The 19,396-nt window shown below is 39.3% G+C and overlaps 1 protein-coding gene across 1 annotated transcript in view; it reads left to right on the top strand.

The window, feature by feature from the left end:
• The first annotated feature begins 15,616 nt into the window (after positions 1–15,616).
• The window catches only part of ZCCHC10 (zinc finger CCHC-type containing 10), a 33,616-nt gene continuing 29,836 nt past the window's right edge, over positions 15,617–19,396 (top strand). Inside the window, exon 1 of the mRNA XM_072400882.1 lies at positions 15,617–15,645. The gene's annotated coding sequence lies outside the window, so the exon portion shown is untranslated. The remainder of the gene's footprint in view (positions 15,646–19,396) is intronic.

The following is a 19,396-nucleotide window of genomic DNA, read 5'->3' as shown; positions in this document are numbered from 1 at the left end:
CCCCAAACTGAATATTTTGAACAAAAATTTGACTATGAATAATATTACCAAAACAATTAAATATAAAAAAAATTTCAAAACATATTTACAAGGTTTTTGTACAAAAGTTTTTTTTGTCGGGTTTAAAAATGGTAGCACCTGGGCATACCCTGAGGAGAAGCCATCTTCAGCTGCCCCTCAATGGCAGTCATGATCCTGTGAAGCCAATACAGGCTATCCAGTCTACTTCCTGGTGGGTGGAGAAAAAACAAACAATATATTAACCAGATAAGTTTGTAAAAAAACATTTCAGAAAAGTAGTGTCCTTGTAAAAAAATAACTAAACTACATCTAAACTTACCAAGAGGATGTCTGCCATGTCTCCGGGGTCGGGTGGTGGTGGTGATGGGGATGGATCCTCCTCTCCATCGATCCTGAGGTGGCTGTGTATGTGGAAGGAGCCAACAAAAATTAGAGAGGTAGATACTGAGCAAATGTAATATTATAATATATAGCTATTTCATAAATTGCACAGTGCTGAACAATGCAAGTTAGTATTCATCAAGTTATGACTGTTTTGGTGTTTACGCCAAGCAAAACAAGAAAGAAAAGCTGATGGCTGGGGCAAAGCTACATCTGGTAATGCAACTAAAATGATGCAGTTTGTTGTCAATGAAAGTTGTGGGTTTACACAAGAGACAAGCTTGGCTAAGTAACATTTAACCTTTGGCTTCTGTTAAAAGCTGGCTAGACATAAAGCTAATGATACACTATTATTGATACTTATTGGGGCTAGGCCTAACAAACTATCTCAAAGTTTCTATTCAGGGTCCTAAAGGAATTTTTCACAATATCAAAAAGGTCAAAATACTTACATTCAGATGAAGCCCCTCTGGCCTCTGGAGAAGATGGTGTCAAGGCGGCTCCAATAGCTGTAGATTAAAAACAAACACTATAAGAAAAAGTTAGTGGGCGGGACTAAACTAGAATTTGGAAAGTTTAGTCAAGGCTAACTGATTAATGCTGAACTTCTAACACATACTTGTTGGCTATGTGCAACAATTGGGCTTAAACATTTGCAAATAAGGTACAAATAAGGTACAATAAGAACAAATCATGTCTATTTTTAGCTCCTCCAGCTCCTTTGCAACCACCAACCACCTGTATGGGTGCTCTACAATCAGCAGCCGCTGCCGGCGTGATGGAGAGTTCGCTGTAGTAACAAAAACAAACATCCCAAGTTATTAAGGGTAATAAAATATAGGAAGTAAAAAACAAACAGTCCTAGGCTAGACAATACTACTTTCCACAAACATTCTAAAACACTGCCCCTTAACAAGAGGAGAAGACAAAATGCAAAACTTACCAGACAGGGTGCGGTCCCCCACTTCGCGGAGAAAATCCGGTCTCCTCTGCTTCAGGTCGCTCCAAGTATGTTGTATTTGGCCCACAGTTGGCCTCGTACCTGCTGGGGTCCAGAGCCTGTCTGCCAGCCTCTCCACAATCCAGCGGTTGGCATAAATGGATGGCTGCTGATCGTAGCGCCATCCATTTATGGCGCTACGATCAGCAGCCATCCATTTATGCCAACGATCGTAGCGTAAACTCTGTTTATCCAGTTTTAGTTTGAGTGAAGCATGAGTGCCAGACATACATACAATCTAGGGGAAAAATATAAGCATTGTTGCATTATTTCTGAAAATGTAGCATGCATGTGTATTTATTTTGTTGGCACAGGAAAAACAACAAAAAAGGGGATGAATCCAAAACACAATGCCCCTGATTCATCAAGCAGAATCGGATGATCGCTCGCGCATTCGTATTCGCGATCCGAAATCGTACGCCGTCGCGCTATTCAGCAACTGAAAAAGCTCGCGGCCGGAGCCGCGCATCTCCGCTTAACAGATCCTCCTTAATCGCGCAGCTGAAATCTAATCGCCTTAATTGGCAGATTCGCGCCCCCTATTGCTCATTATTATGAAGGCAGGAATCCGGCTGGCAGTGAGGAGGCGAGTGTACGCGCACACTCGAGTCCGGACCGAGGTAAACCGAGCTCGCTGGCCGCGCGTACTTTCGCCCTTCCAGCGAGCGCGGATTTCATTGATGAATCAGGGGCAATATCTATGTGAGATGGGCGAATGATGTTCCTTTCCAAAAATCTGCATTGTGATCTCATCCATCCAGAGGACATTCTCCCAGAAGGCTTCCACTATCCTCCGGACAAAGAGAATTTCCAGCCTTGCGTGATAGCTTAGTGCTCTTTAAATGATCTACCTAGGATTGAGCTTAGTGGGATAGAATCCTGAAGATTTTTTGGCATCGTATACCCACACGCACATATAAATATGTGCATGTACATAGTTGGCAACAGCCAACTTAAGGTGGGTGGAGAGCATGGCTGACATGCCTCCTCTACAGAGCTCTCATCTGCAGCTCTAATTCATTGAAAGGACAATAGAGAGGCCGCTACATTTTCAGCTGTCATCCATGCAGAGGATTCCAGCTGCTGATAAGAGCTGAGCAGTGAGAACAGAACAGCTAGTATGAGATGGGGACACAGGTTGTCCCTCCCCCATTCTAGAGCTGTGCTGTGGGTTCTATGAAAAAATAAATAAGGGAAAATATATCCACCCAGCGGACATGTCTAATAACATCATCGGCACAGTGTGATAGCTGTATGTGGGAATGCTGCATGTTAGATTCTGCAGCCTTCTAACTCTGTGTACAAGCACAGAGGTCCCTCATAGTTACTAGACCCAAAATATATACAAAATCGCAGCCCACCAGATTTCAAGCATTTTAAGATATGGTGATGACAATGTAAACACTGTAGAAATTTCTACATTGGAAATGGATTGTCCAAAGCAAGTATGCAGAGGAGTCCCTAATTGAAAAAGTGGACACCCGGGCCCACTTACTTACATAGCAAGGAGCAAGTGTCCTCCACTTGAACCTACATTTTCTGGTTTATGCACCTCACTATTCCAGATAAATTGGGGTTCTTTGAAATGTAGGAATAAATTTATGAGCACCATCACAATTCTCCTTGCTAGGTAAGTGGCCCAGGAGAGCAGGAAATTTTTCGCTTTTGGCCTCCTGGAAGCACTGGCATTTGAAACAGCAACAACCATGAAATGTGGTTTAGTAGTAGCTATTAGGGTGCTTGGTGTCCCCTCCATATTTCAATTTGTTCCAAACAAGGGTTTAAGAGATCAGAAGGATTAAACACGGGGAGTTGTTAATCTGATGTATACGAGAAGCAGCTTTAACACACATTTAAATGTGCATACATGCATGATACATAAAAACACATTTAAATGTGCATACATGCATGATGCATAAAAACACATTTAAATGTGTTTGCATAGACATGTGTAGAATGTGCTCTGTTTGGGGTGCCTTGTTTTTTTTTTCAAACCAATTTTATTAGTTTTGTCATTTTACAAAAACAAACATAAGAACAACAAACAACAGGGGGGTCAGAACAATGAAAAAGAAGGGGGGGGGACACTTGAAGCTTGACATTTTTAAAGGTAGCATACCATCAGTCATGAAGTCCAATAATATTAGAGTTATTAGCCATTTGCAGTTGCGGTAGTTGTGATATTTGTAATGTACCACGTAGAGTATTGGAACTCATTGAGGATCGAGGAGCACTCAGAGCTTGTAAATGTATACAACATAAATTTGTACCATTGTTGCCAGAAACAGGTTATACGGTCATCGCCCTGAAGTTGAGCGTCCAACATCTCTGTATGAAATAAAGTTTTCAAGGAAGTGATGACTTGGTCCAATGTGGGAGGTAGAGGCTGAATCCAGTTGCGCATAATCACTCTTCTGGCTGCCAACAAACAGACATTAGTCCAACGTTGTAAGGAACGGGGCAAACCGTCTTGGTTCGCATTTTCCCATGAACCAAATAGGATCAGAGAAGGGGTGTTAGGGATATGGTATCCAGTAATATTAGATATGAACACAATGATTTGACGCCAGAAATGCTCAATATGTGGACAAAACCAGAGGCGATGAGACAGAGAGGCATTAGCACAATTACATTCGGGACATTGAAAATGCCATTGTTTGGGCTGCGTATCAGATACCGCAGGCCTGAAAACCTTATAAGCCCTATGTAGCAACATGAACTGTGATTCTCTCCATACCTCATTTACAATAGACTTCCTAACTGTTAAGTAACCTTGTATAACCATGTCAACAATCTCCGGGTCAGGGAAATCCCTTTGCCATCTTTTTACATTGGAGACTGAGAGGGGTTTGGTAAAAGAAGGCAGCAGATAGGCATGGATATTAGAAATATTTGGAGGGGACAGTGATAAGAGGCTATCAAAACCATTGGGACTAAAGAAGTCTACGCATTGATGAGCCAAAGATCTGAGATACGACACAGCCTGATTATAGTACAGAGGATGGAGTGCCCACCCAGGAATATCATATTTGTTTTGTAAAGCCAATAAGGACATTTTAGACATATCGTCCTGTCCAAAAAGGTCTCTGAAGTAAATCAGGCCTCTCTCCTTCCATATTTTAAATGATGCGTATTCCTGTGCTTGGGGGAACAAGGGATTCCCACATATGGGAAGATATTGAGACAAACGGATTGGAAGTTTGAATTTTTGCCTAATCACTTTCCACGTGACCACTGTATCCTTGATTATTAAGTTATGTCTCAGGGAAGGAGGAAGCACAGCCAGTCTGCAATGTAATAGGGCACATAAATTCCAGGGATGAGCCATAGCACTTTCGAGAGACAGGTTGGAATGGCAGGAAGTCCCCTTAAGCCAATCCACAACATGTCTGGTCAGACAGGCCAAATTGTAAAGTCTGACATTTGGAAAGCCCACGCCACCCTCCGTCTTTGGCAGATGCAGTTTCAAAAGTGAAATTCTAGGACGTCTGCCTGCCCAGATAAATTTTGTAAACGCACTATTAAGGGCATTAATATCAGTATGGGTAAGTAAAAGAGGCAGAGTTTGCATGGGGTATAACAATTTAGAGAAGGACATCATTTTCACCAGATGACAACGACCCAAGAAAGACAGCGGCAGACCTTCCCACATTTTCGATTCCCTCTGAATTTTGGATAGCAAAGGAGGATAATTCAGAGAGTACAGAGAGGAAGGCATACGGCCAATATGCAAGCCTAGGTATACTATGGAGTGTGATGCTACTTTAAAAGGAACCCTTGCTTTCCAGCGTTCAACCACCGTCATGGATCTGGCTAGAGAGAGAATCTCACTTTTTGTAAAATTTATTTTGAGCCCTGAGAAACTTTCATAGGTACAAAATGTTGTTTTGATAGTATTACTATCCCTTCCGGGATCAGAGGTAAAAATCAATATATCATCCGCAAAAAAACCGGTCCGCAGCTCACAGTCATGTACTGGAATACCATGCAAAGAAGGGGTGGCATTTAAATATCTAACCAGTGGTTCCAGTGCAAGATTGAACAGGAGGGGAGATAAGGGGCATCCCTGCCTGGTTCCCCTATATAATGTGAGGGGATCAGACAGGAATCCAGGTGTGAGTACATTGGCCCTTGGGGAAGTGTACATTGCTGCCAGTAATTTCAAAAATGAACCCCTCAGCCCAATATGCTGAAGTACCCTGAAAAGCCACGTTATATTTACTGTGTCAAATGCTTTATGCGCATCTATTGCAATTATGGCCAGATCAAGGTCAGGTTGTTGTTTCGCAATCTCCAAGGCCACCAATACTTTTCTAATGTTAGTTACCGCAGATCTGCCCTGCACAAAACCTACTTGTGATGGAGAAATAAGAGAAGGCAATATCCTAGCTAGTCTATCAGCAAGAATTTTGGATAGAATTTTTGCATCTATGTTTATCAAAGAAATGGGGCGGTAGGATTCCGGTTCACAGGGATCCTTGTCTTTTTTCAAAAGAAGCTTTATATAGGCTTCTTGACCGGACTGAAAGTAAGTACCCCTCTCCCATAAGGTAGTGTACATGGCATGAAGGTCATCGACCACCTCTTCTCCAAGAAATTTGTAAAATTCAGCTGTAAAGCCATCGGGACCTGGGGCCTTACCATTTTTCAGGTGTGAGATAGTCATTTTGACTTGTTCTTTGGTAATAGGGGCATTTAACGCCTCCAGGTCAGCTTGCTGCAATCGGGGCATATCAACTACCGATAGAAATGTGAAACCAGCTGAATCGTCTGTAGCCGGGGGTGAATTCAGCTCCTGATAATATTGTGCCAAGCATCGGTTCACCTCCTTGTGAGGCGAGGTGACCATAGTACCCATAGGTGATCTTAATTTTGGAATGTAAGTAGGTTTAAACCCTGCACGTACTAAGTTTGCTAACATTTTGCCTGATTTATTGCCATATTTATGAAACTCCAAATATCTGTACTTAGACTTCAGCTGTTCATAGTGATACAACCGTAAATCAAATTGACGTTTGGAGTCCTGCCAGGCCTGTTTGGTACTTGGGGAGGGATTATCAGTGAGCGCCTGTTGCGCTGCTCTAAGGTTTCGTTGAGCCGATAAAAAGTAAGAAAGGGTCGTCTTTTTTTTTTTGGCCATAAAGGAGATAATCTTTCCCCGAAGGAAGGCTTTAGCCGCTTCCCAAAGGAGTATCGGTTCATTTCTATGAACTGCGTTATGTTGGACATATTCCAACCATGCTGATGTGAGCGTTCCCTGGAACTCAGGATCCTTGCATAAATATGAAGGAAAGCGCCAAGGTATATAATCACCCCTGGGAAAGCTGTTTCTCAATTTAATAGATATAGGGGAATGGTCTGATAACGCCATGACATGAATCTCTGGTGATTCAAGTCTTTCCAGGGTGGCATCTGTGCAAAATAAATAATCCAATCGGGCTTGCACTATATGAACTTGAGACACAAAAGTATATTGGCGTTCTAGCGGATTGTATTGTCTCCAAACATCATTCAGGGACATGGCCTGGGCAAAATCTGCCAGTACTGAATGAGAGGACGGTTTGGTAATATTTGGAGTCAGATTAGATTTTCTATCTTCGATTGTACCATAACAGAATTGAAATCCCCCCCTACTATTTTGTAAGGGGTAGGGTCCTGAGCTATCCATTTAGAAATCTCCTGAAAAAAGGAGGATGAAGGTGAATTGGGTGCATATATATTATAAATAGATAAATCATAATCTGAAAATTGAATAAGTAGTTTCAGAATGCGGCCAGCTGAGTCGCACTGAACCGTTTTGACTTTACCCTGGAAAGATCTGTGAAGCAGAATCATGGCTCCCGCTTTCCTATCAACAGAAGGGGTACCATAAACTTCCCCAACCCACAGTTTTTTCATTCTATGGAAATCACTAGTACCCAGATGTGTTTCCTGCAACAAAGCAATATCTGCCTTGAGTCTTTTCAAATGACGCGAAGACTGACATGCGTTTGTTAGGGGAACGGAGTCCCTTAATATTCCACGAGACTATTTGCATATAATTAGGATACAGGATTGATACATATCATGAATATGCCAAATGCAGTAGATTGCCAGTATAACAGGTACATGCGACAAGTATAGGCAATTCGGTAAGTGACAGTTGTGTACTGTGGAGAGAAATAAAACAATCAATGAGCCAAGCTCGTCATAGATTACAGAAGCACGGCCAATAGAGCTATCATGGCTGCTACATAAACCAACAACAAAAAAAATGTGTCCCAGACCAACAAAGAGAACATAGGGAAGGGTCAGCAGGAGGACAGGGGGGGGAGACAGACATTACTGATAAGTGACTTTCCTTTTTTCCTTGCAGAGCAATAATAGACATTCCAAATCAACAACATTGGAAAAAACATCATTCCAGCAGTAGGTGCAGGCTCACGCCTCAGAAAATGGGATATAAATATGGCAAGTTTCAAATAGAAACAAAGAAAATAAGGCACTTTCAAGCTCATCTGATCCTGAATCATATTATCTCGTCTTTGGCTGCATCTCGGTACGGTGTACATCTCGAATCTTCTTGGTGGGGGGACAACCCGATTGCTTAGATGGTTTCAGAGAGTACACTGGGATCAAGGAACGTTCATTGGAACGCGGCGGGGAGGTACCGGAATCTTCTGATGGTGCAGGAGAGAGTTCAGATAATAAAGTGTGGACCAGACTTTCCGCCTCCTCGGCTGAGGTGAGCGAGTATTTTCTCCCCTGACTATCAGTAAAATGGAGGATTGCAGGATAGGCCAAAGTGAAGCGCAATTTATGATGGTACAGCATGGAGCATACTCGTTGGAAGCTGCGCCTTTTGCGTGAAACTTCTGCCGAATAGTCCGCAAACAATAATAGAGAGGCTCTTTCATATTGTAGCTTGCGTTGGTTCCGAAAGGCATTCAGTATACGGGTTCTGTCAGCATAATAGGTGTAGGCAACCAGTACCGGTCTAGGATTAGATCTCTCTGTGCGGGCTGGACCCAGCCTGTGAGCACGCTCAACTCTGCAGGGTGTAGTAAGGCCCAGCGACTTAGGTAGTGTCATAGAGCAAATATCATGCAACTGCGATGGTTTAAAATTCTCTGGAAGACCCACAACACGCAGATTATTGCGCCTAGATCTATTTTCTAGGTCTTCTATTTTATCTTGCAAGGCTTGGGCTTTGGTTTCCAGCATAGAAATAGTAACCCTGGTGGAGGTAACATCATCCTCAACCAGTGTATTGCGCTGCTCAGCATTATCTAATCTATGTGACTGTTCCTTTAGGGTGTAAAACTGGATTATAAAAGATTTATGCAGGACAAACAATTAAAGGTGGTAATAAAGACATATTATTTATTAGAAATAATATGGCCACAAACACAAAAACATAGCATTAACATTGACTTCTTACTTGCAAAATAAACATTGAAACATTAAAAGTTTAAAAAACAAAAGCAGCTATTGGGCCAAATGGTAAGCAAAGTAGCAACATAAACAACAACAAAACAACAGCCCCTCCTTAGGGAAAAAACAAAAAATAAATAAAGACCAAGGAAAAAGGCAAATTAGACAACCCCCTTATATATGCTCATCATTATGCGCAGAGGTGCTAAAAATTAATATGCAATTGGGCGTGCGCAGTCTGTGAAATTTGACCTCAAAAGTAAGAACAAATAAAATAGGTTGCATGCCTGCTGAATATGTGTTATCCGTACTGTACATATTATTGTTTGTGCTCAACTTTGGAATACACATGCAAGAGTGTGTTCCAATCTGAGCAAATCATTCTATGTCTTGCAACTATGGAGATATAGATATACTACTATACAAATGTTGTAATATTACGATACCATGTAAATGATATATATATATATATATATATATATATATATATATGTGTTAAGTTGTATATACTGGGATATCACAATACCATGCAGGTACCGTGAACATGTATTAATATGAAAATGCTGAGATACAGAATTGATGTTTGACACCCCTTATCTATAATGTACCATTGAATTACAATAGGTATGTACAATATTTGATGAATTACATATTTTTATTGCACATTCTGGTGTTATTGATTTATATTGTATCTAATATGTAAATGTATGTCATCATGTATGGTATATTGCTCTATATTGTATCGAATATGTAAATGTATGTCACTACTTATGACACACATTCTCCTAACTATAATGTTGGTAACAACAACTATCCAAAACATTCCCAGATTTTAACAGTTAATTCGGATTCATTCCCATATCATTTAATGAAAATATATTACCATACTATAATTTTTGAAACAACCCCGGACCCAACATGTGTTGCTATGATCTAAGCTACAATAAAACTATGCATCATTTTCTCTTTTTTTCCTCGTTCCCCCTGGAGTGTGACTGTGGCTTATGGGGGGAGGACAAGGACGAATGCATCGCCGAATAAATCCAGGGGATGGACAAAGATTGCTGCCCCTCTTCGGGATCCGTGTCCCTCGCCCCTCATATGATTGGGAACCATTGTCTGCGATCCCCTCCCCCATGCCAGTAGGGCTAAGTCCATTTCTTAAAGACATAGGCTTACATTCTCCCCAAATTTGTTCTCTGGATTGTTGTTGACATTATAATACTTTTATATTTTCTAAGATTAAAGTATATATGGTGACATAGATATTAGCAGTAGAATAAGGTATTATCATATATCACAAAAAGTTCTAGTTAATATACTAACATATGTCTCCATCACTGAACCTGTTTACGACCTTTATCTTCCATGTGCTTGATTTATGTCCCAAGATCCCCTGTGGAAGCTAATATGGTGAAACGCCTCACCCACTAGGGTATACATCCCTAGATCTGGTCTGTCCACAGGACACACTTTTCTCTTCCTTTAATATTACGTTAGCAGTGCTTGTCTAGATATACAAGGAACCAACCAAAACCCCGCCTCCTGACATGAACTGAATGCAAGAAGGAAGGAGATATGATAGTCTTATTATTTGTTCACACTTTCACTCATTGTTGTGTATAATATTGTATTATAACCTATTCTTAATATAGGCAGCACAAAAAGACCCCTCTTTTTCGTTCTTTTCTATGTTGTTACCTAACCACAGGGGTTAGCTGCAACAATACCAGTAGGTTCTATCCATACCATACACTACACCCTTTTTTTTTAGTAAAACATTATGATAACTAACACTGTACACCAATGTCTATAGTAATAAAATTGATGTTTTAATTATAAGACTTGGGTTAAGTACTAGGTTGTGTGACAAATATATATCATAAGGTCACTTACTTGGTAAGTTCTGAGATGTATTTTAATTTGACAACTTTTGATAGTATGGGTATTGATATATGGAATTGGTATTGATGCTTGGAAAGAAAAGTAGTACAATAATAATCTGAGGTAAAAGAATGGAGGAGGGGGAGCGGGGCAATGGGAAGAGGATATGGGGTGGGGAAAAAGACAAAACAAAGGGGGATATTGGGTGGGGGAAAAAAACAAACAAAAGGGAAGATATCCACTTATTTTAACTCAATATATACTGATTGTTGACAATTAAATAAATAATTTATTATTCCAAGGTAGATCGAATTGATATAAAGGACTACAGTGTAACATTAAATTGTTATGAAGGTTAAGGCCAAACCAAGAATATATTGGTAATTGGTTTACCCTGGATTATTTATATGAAAAGACCTTGATGTGTTCAGTGGTCTGAATCTAATGAAAGGTGAATATAAAAAAGATATGGAACATAAGGTCAGGCTAAAGGAATAAAGATGATAAATCAATAGCCAGTCTGTTAAAAAAAAGGTACAGAAAAGGTTTGAATGAAGGTACTTCAGGCTCTGAAAAGCCCGCTTTAAATGGCGTTAAGCCAGCCTGATTGTGCAATCGCTGCAGGTAGCGTTTGTGAACTGGTAGTGGGTGGAGGAAGTTCCGAATGTCGCCTCCTCCTGTCTGCTATTATATAGAGGAAGGCAGATGTGCTCCGCCTACTGGGATAGATTAAAAGGGCGGCTCAAGCCATATCTGTGTGGTTGGAGGAGATCAAGTCAGATTTACCTCCTGCCTGTCAGGATACCAATTCCAAAACATTTGTATTTGCAACAATTTTCTGGGGGAAGTGGTACATTTTCTGACATAAATGCAAATATGGCATGTCAGACCATGACTGTATCTGCAAGGTTACACACAACAACTTGAAAGACAAAGAGGTGAAAGCACACTCAAATCCAACGGTGTAATCTGAATTATATGTATTCCTACAAGTCTATTTTTAAATGTTTTTGCTCAAGATCTGCTAATATTTTGGTTTGCTTAATTAAATCTCATTTCTCTCCACATCAACATGGTCTTTTTTAATGAAACCCTTTCACTTCTCAATACATACATGTCATCACAGGGTCTTTGTACTTCTCGATGCAGTGCAGGCAGTTCATGATTATGATGCTAAAGGCCCACAGGGTGGTGTACATAGTTTTCTGAAAACATGACAGCACTCCATACTTCGCCTTTCAAGAACCCTCTGCACTAATGCACAAAGTGAGCTGGCCCATGACAGGAGTTATGTGACTCTATCAAAACACTTTGATAGGTAGATGTCGGTCCTAAGGAGTGGGCATTGCTTGCCATACCAATTTGCATACAACTTGCCCTACATAATAAACACATGATGCTGAGTCCCTATGAATAAATAAACTGAAATCCAATAAATAGAATGGATAAATTAGGATAAGTTAAGCCTCGGTAGAAAGTGAAAGACGATGATGAATGTCCTCCAGCTAGAAAAGGAGGGGTGCTGTATCTGACTTGCTGAGGATTCTAATGCGTATATCGCTCAGTGTGTAGTGAGATCACATTAACCAATTTAAGCAGAGCCTGAGAATGCACTTTTCTCTGCTCCTATATCACATTATTCCGCTGGTATACTACCTAAAATTTTGTGTACATTTTTATACCAAAATGGAGATTTTGTTTGATCCTCACACTTCCAGACTTCTACATGAGGAAAGGTAAAGGAACTGTTATGTGATTCCCCTTTAATCAGAAGCATTAGTTATTTGGCAGTGATGGAAAAATGTAAGCAAGGCGAGTATATGCTACCAATATACTTTTTATTTACTTATCTACTCATAGCTACCATTAATAGCTCATCTGTGTTAGATCTACTGACTTTTTAAAATAGTTCCTGAGTCATTGAAATTCCCACTTGTTAAATAAAGCACATAGGATCACAGAAAAGCATGATGCACCATGCTATTTATATGCTATTCACACATTGAGGCTGATTCATAAAGCCCAATCAGAAGCTCGCTCGCGTACGCGTGATCCAGAACTGAACACCAAAAACCTATTTATCAAGCTATTTTCGGGGAGTGAGAATACGCGGCTACACGGTATTTATCAACTGATAATGATCGCTCGCTCTGAACCACACATCTCCGGAAGCTCGACACTGGCGAGCTTGTCACTGTTTTCCTAAAACATCATTCTTTCTAATGGCACACAATGTTTGGGCTGTTCAAATGTTTCAAACATTTATATTAGGTGAGAAATAAGCATATTTTTAAATGATCTAATATTTTCAGGTTAGAAAGAGTTAACTGATTTCAGCTCTTTACATAGGCACCTATCTAAACACATATGATGCCAACCCGAGGATCTGCCTGGTGATAAATTCCAGCGAGCTCTTGCGGCCAGCAAACTAGATTTTTTCCAGTCAAAAGCACACACACAAGTTCTTGCTTGCTTCTATCGATATATGTATATATATATATGAATACATTTATATTTTACACACACAAAATCTGAAAAGAGATATATATTTATAAATATATATGTATTTCATATGTTTTATACTATTTTTCTATGTATTTCTATATAATTTTATATAAATTTCACGGACTGCGTAAGGCTAATTGCATGTTAATTTTTAACACCTGTGCGCATAATGATGAGCATATATAAGGGTGTTGTCTAACTTGCTTTTTTTTCCTTTGTCCTAATATTTTTTTTCTTTTTTTTTTCCCAAGAAGGGGCTGTTTTGTTTGTTAGCCTAATTTATGTTGATACATTTCATATTTAGCTTACCTTTTAGCACAATAAATGGTTTTGTTTTTTCAACTTTGAATGTTTCAATGTCCATTTTGCAATTAAGAAGTCAATGTTAATTGTTATTGTGTTTGTGGCCATATTGTTTAATTTCAATAAAATGTCTTTATTACCACTTTTAAATGTTTGTCCTGCATAATCATTTTCTAATCCAGTTTTTCACCCTTGATAGGTCAAAATTGCATATTGGTTAGGTAAGTATTTTTGGAATGCAATATTTTTTGGGTCATTTTTTAAATAATTTGGCTTTATAAGGAAGTGTTGGTTTACATGTGTTTTTTTTTATTTTGTCGTGTAAATTTAGTAGTGTCTGTGTGTTGTCTATATTTTAATGTGACCTTTTAGAAAATGAGTTTATTTTAAATACAATTTTTTGAAAAATGTTGTAGTTTGTTTTTGGGTGGTGTTTTTAATGTGATCTCCTTTACAATGTCCCAGGACCTACAATTTAAAAATTCAATTATGCTTGTTTTTAAGCAGTTCCCTGCTATGATTTGTTTGACAGGCTAAAAACAGCACAATTGGCCTATTAAAACTCAGTTTGATGTGCATAGCCTTAGCCCAAACCTTAGAAGTGTGATGCGCATTGTTTTGCGCCAAGGCATAACCTATATGCGTGTATATATATATATATATATATATATATATATATACCGTGTTTCCCCCATTTTAAGACATTCCCATTAAATAAGCCACCCCCGATTTTTGAAAAAAAAATTAAAATAAGACACTCACCCGTGAATAGGACATCCTCTGATATCCGATGCAGCACGTGTCTGCTCCTGGCTGCAGTGCAGAGTGAAACTGAAAGTAACAAGCCGGCATTCTGCACCAGGAAGCAAGCTGCTGATTCCTGCCCTAACAGAGATCCCTGCCCTAACTGAGATCCCTACACTTCATTACCAGTAAGTGAACAGAAGGGGACAATCAATGGCATAGAGTGATCAGAAGGGGACAGTCATTGCATAGAGTGATCAGAAGGGGAATATGAACGGCACATGAGTGATCAGAAGGGGACAATCAATGGAACATGAGTGATCATGAGTGACTTTCAACAATAAATGTGTACTGTAGTCTTCTTCATGGAAAAATAAGACACCCCCTGAAAATAAGACCTTGGGCATATTTTGGCATTTCAAAAAATATAAGACAGTGCCTTATAATCGGGGAAACAGGGTATATATATGACTATATATATGCATGTATGTGTGTTCATATACATATAAAAGAGAAATTATGGGAAGAAATAGGCAAAGATGGTTTTTTGGGGGCATATTGCTTAACATGCTTCAAATTGAAAAGATTGCCTATTTCTTCCTATGATTTCTAATGTCATGGGCTTGGCATGGATGGTATTGCTTCTGGTTAAAGGAGGAATCAACCTTTATGTGCTTACGCTACCAAGCTGAGGTGAGTAAGTCATTATGTAGTTGTCCAAGGTCTAAAATGCCATTCAAACCTGCATAAACACCCTGAAAGGCTGGAAAAGCAAGAACATATGTTTGGCAGAAAGTGGATTTGTCCCTGGAAGTTTTAGATACTAGTACTATTTGTTTTATGGAAACACCTAAATAATGCATACAATCTAGTATTTACCCCCCTAGCAGTCTAGTTCTGTCCAAATTTCTGTGCAAAAAGTGATACAATTTTTTTGCATGGAAATTTATTTTACATTGTAGGCTATAATTCTTTGTCAAAACTCACCAAAATATGTCCAATAGTTAATAACTTTAATAATAAACTTTAAGAAAAACACAACCTTTTTAAATTAAAAAAAAAAAAAAAAATATATATATATATATATATATATATATAGTTTAACATGTAATATAACTGTACAGCAGCATATAATATATATATATATATATATATATATATATATATATATATATATTATGAATATTTTTTGTATTGGACTCAATACAACTTTTTTTGTGTTGAATCCAGTGCAAAGTGATTTTGAATTTCCCGCAGCTAACTCCCGGCTGCATCGACGTCACAGGAAATCCTTGTTGATCTCAGCTCTGCATTTGCCTGCTGGAGATCGGAGGAGCAGGAAGTGTCCCCAGGACCTGCGGGGACGAGTAGGACACTGGGGGACAGAGACGGAGGTAGGTGTGTTTTTTTTTAGGTTAAAGTAACCCCCTGTGTGACTGAGGATTACCGCTTTTTGCAAGTAAAATCCACCCCGAGTCACACTCGGGATTACAGTTTAGGAGGTTAATGAGCAAAATTAAGTGGAGCAACAACAGAACATCTGTTCATGTCTAAGAGTGCTTGACCCTGCTTGTGAGCTTGGCAACCTTATGTGGTTTGATGTTGAATTTGGCAACCTGGACCTCCTTCTATTACCATCAGGAGTGTTGGTAATGGAAGGAACTGCAACTAATTGACAACCTGTTTGGACAGCAAGTGGTGTTTGTATGCAATAAGGCTAAGATCAGGCAGCACAGCACAATGAGAACAAACCTTTAACACCAAATGAACAGAGGAGTTGTGTGGCAGCAAATCAACATGAGTGCAAATGTCAGACTAAGAAAATTAAAACAAAAAAAAACAAAGAAATTAAAAGCATGACAATTTATTCATAAAAGGAATATGAAGATAATACATTAAAATACCAATATGTGACAATGTGACTTTGAGAATGGGACAAAGGCAACAAGGGGGTTCAAGTAGTAGTTTGGAGTAAAAACCATGCAAACATTTGTACTGAATATTTGTTTAAAAAAAATCACAAAATATTGATGAAGAATTGCTTAAAAACAGGAACTGTTATTACAAACCAGGCACAAAAACATTGCAGCAAAAGATGAAACTAACAATATTAGGATTACAAAGTCACATCAATGCATCCCGTCCAAGCAAACTTACTTGATTAACCCCCCCCCCCCCCCCAGACCAGTCCAATTAAAATAGTAATAATAAAAATGCATACGTATTTATATGCATTGAAATATATTTTGACATACACACACAAGTGAAATCACTAAATATTTCTTGATACATGTATTATAACATCTTTGGCAACAATACTTTTTTAAATTTTTCATTTCCATAAAGCCAAACTAGAATGAAATTTGAATCAGATCACAAATGCTTTGGTGACATTTTTTTGACATTCATACTATTGTGTGATGACATAATATAAAGTGCTAATTAGTATATACAGTTAGGTCCATAAATATTTGGACAGGGACAACTTTTTTCTAATTTTGCTTCTGTACATTACCACAATTATTTTAAAATGAAACAACTCAGATGCAGTTGAACTGCAGACTTTCAGCTTTAATTCAGTGGATTGAACAAAAAGATTGCATAAAATTGTGAGGAACTAAAGCCTTTTTTTAGCACAATCACCTAATTTCAAGGGCTCAAAAGTAATTGGACAAATGACTCAAAGGCTTTTTCATGGGCTGGTGTGGGCAATTCCTTCAGTATGTCATTATCAATTAAGCGCATAAAAGGCCTGGAGTTGATTTGAGGGGGGGGTGCTTGTATGTGGAAGATTTTGCTGTGAACAGACAACATGCGGTCAAAGGAGCTCTCCATGCAGGTAAAAACAAGCCATCCTTAATCTGCAAAAACAGAAAAAAAACCATCTGAGAAATTGCTACAATATTAGGAGTGGCAAAATCTACAGTTTGGTACATCATGAGAAAGAAACAAAGCTCTGGGGAACTCAGCAACGCCAAAAGACCTGGACATCCACAGAAGACAACAGTGGTGGATGATGCCAGAATAATTTCCATGGTGAAGAGAAACCCCTTAACAACAGCCAACCAAGTGAACAACACTCTCCAGGAAGTAGGTGTATCGATATCCAAGTCTACCATAAAGAAAAGACTGCATGAAATGAAATACAGATGGTGCACTGCCAGGTGCAAGCCACTCATAAGCCTCAAGAATAGAAAGGCTAGATTGGACATTGCTAAAAATCATCTAAAGAAGCCAGCACAGTTCCTGGAAAAAACATTATTTGGACAGATGAAACCAAGATCAACCTTTACCAGAATGATGGCAAGAAAAAAGTATGGACAAGGTGTGGAACAGCTCATGATCCAAAGCATACCACATCATCTGTAAAAAATAGTGGAGGCAGTGTGATGGCTTGGGCGTGCATGGCTGCCAGTGGCAGCTGCTAGTGTTTATCGATGATGTGACACAGGGCAGAAGCAACTGAATGAATTCTGAGGTGTACAGAGAGACATACTGTCTGCTCAAATCCAGCTAAATGCAGTCAAAATGATTAGGAGGCGTTCCATAATACAGATGAACAATGACCCAAACATATAGCCAAAGCAACCCAGGAGTTTAAAAAAAAGAAAAGAAGTGGAATATTCTTGAATGGCCAAGTCAGTCACCTGATCTGAACCCAATTGAGCATGCATTTCACAGAACTAAACTTCGGACAGAAAGGCCCACAAACAAACAGCAACTGGAAGCCGCTGCAGTAAAGGCCTGGCAGAGCATTAAAAAGGAGGAAACCCAGCATCTGGTGATGTCTATGAGTTCAAGACTACAGGCTGTCATTGCCAGCAAAGGGTTTTCAACCAAGTATTAGAAATGAACATTTTGTTTTCAGCTTTTAAATTTGTCCAATTACTTTTGAGCCCTTGAAATGAAGAGATTGTGTAAAAAAAGGCTTTAGTTCCTCACATTTTCATGCAATCTTTTTGTTAAACCCACTGAATTAAAGCTGAAAGTCTGAAGTTCAACAGCATCTGAATTGTTTCATTTAAAACGAATTGTATTAATGTACAGAACCAAAATTAGAAAAAAGTTGTCTCTGTCCAAATATTTATGGACCTAACTGTATACAGCTTGATCTAAATTAGTTTGCAGTGTTGCAAAGCAAACCAAAAAGTATCAAAACAGTGCAACAAATGTAACAATAAATGAATCAATTTTGTGAATGAGTATAATGTAACATAAAAATGTAGCACTTACCCAAAAGAAGATGAAGCGTTAAAGATTCAAATTGACCTGTAATAGACCGTAGATGCGCACAGAACAGGGATCAGGTGTGCACTAATTAATTGCTATGACCTCACCATTGACAGAGTTTAACAGATCTGCCTGAATCGCGTAGCTACAAACTAATCGCCTTAATTGGCGTATTCTCCACCCCACTGTTCATTTATCAAAGCAGGAATCTGGCTGGCAAGTGAAGGCAAGTGTACTAAAACTCAGCTCCGGCCCGCGGAAATACGCCCCGTATATCGGCGCATATATGCGCGCAACATGCTTACGTGCACTTGCTTGATAAGTCAGGGCCAATGTGTCAGTGCTATTGTCCTTAGCAACAAGATGTTATCAGTGAGAGCTCCCCCTGCTAGGCTTAAATGGCTTTTTCAATGCCAACCACAGAGGTGGGACTAAAAAGACAATCCAATGATAGCAGGGTGGGGGCTGTCTTCACATGGATTAGGGGCTTGTGGACACTTCCAAAATGCCCTTGTTCCAGCCAATATTAATAATTTCACCACAAAATACACAGAGACCAAACTAGGCATGTATGGAACCTATGGTTCACAAGAACAGGCTAAATATTGTTTCCAGGCTTTCCTGAGGCCTGGGAGACTAGTTCTTGGTCTCAAAATGCTCACCATAATGATACGGCTACAAACCAGCCCACTACTACTTTATACAGAATGGTATAGTGGGAAAAAAGACATTAGTAGCTGGCATCTAGATTTGGTTACTGGGCAGGCAGCAGCAGTAACAACTAGGAGGTGGTGGGCTCTGAGACCAAGTGTGGATGGCATTAGTATTACCCTGTTTCCCCGATGATAAGACACTGTCTTATTTTTTTTTGAAGGCCAAAATATGCTCTAGGGCTTATTTTCAGGGGGATGCCTT

This window comes from Pyxicephalus adspersus, chromosome 2, assembly GCF_032062135.1.
Source record: "Pyxicephalus adspersus chromosome 2, UCB_Pads_2.0, whole genome shotgun sequence".
Taxonomy (NCBI): Eukaryota; Metazoa; Chordata; class Amphibia; order Anura; family Pyxicephalidae; genus Pyxicephalus; species Pyxicephalus adspersus.
The sequence above is the reverse complement of the archived record's forward strand: the minus strand, read 5'-3'. Positions and strand labels throughout refer to the sequence as shown.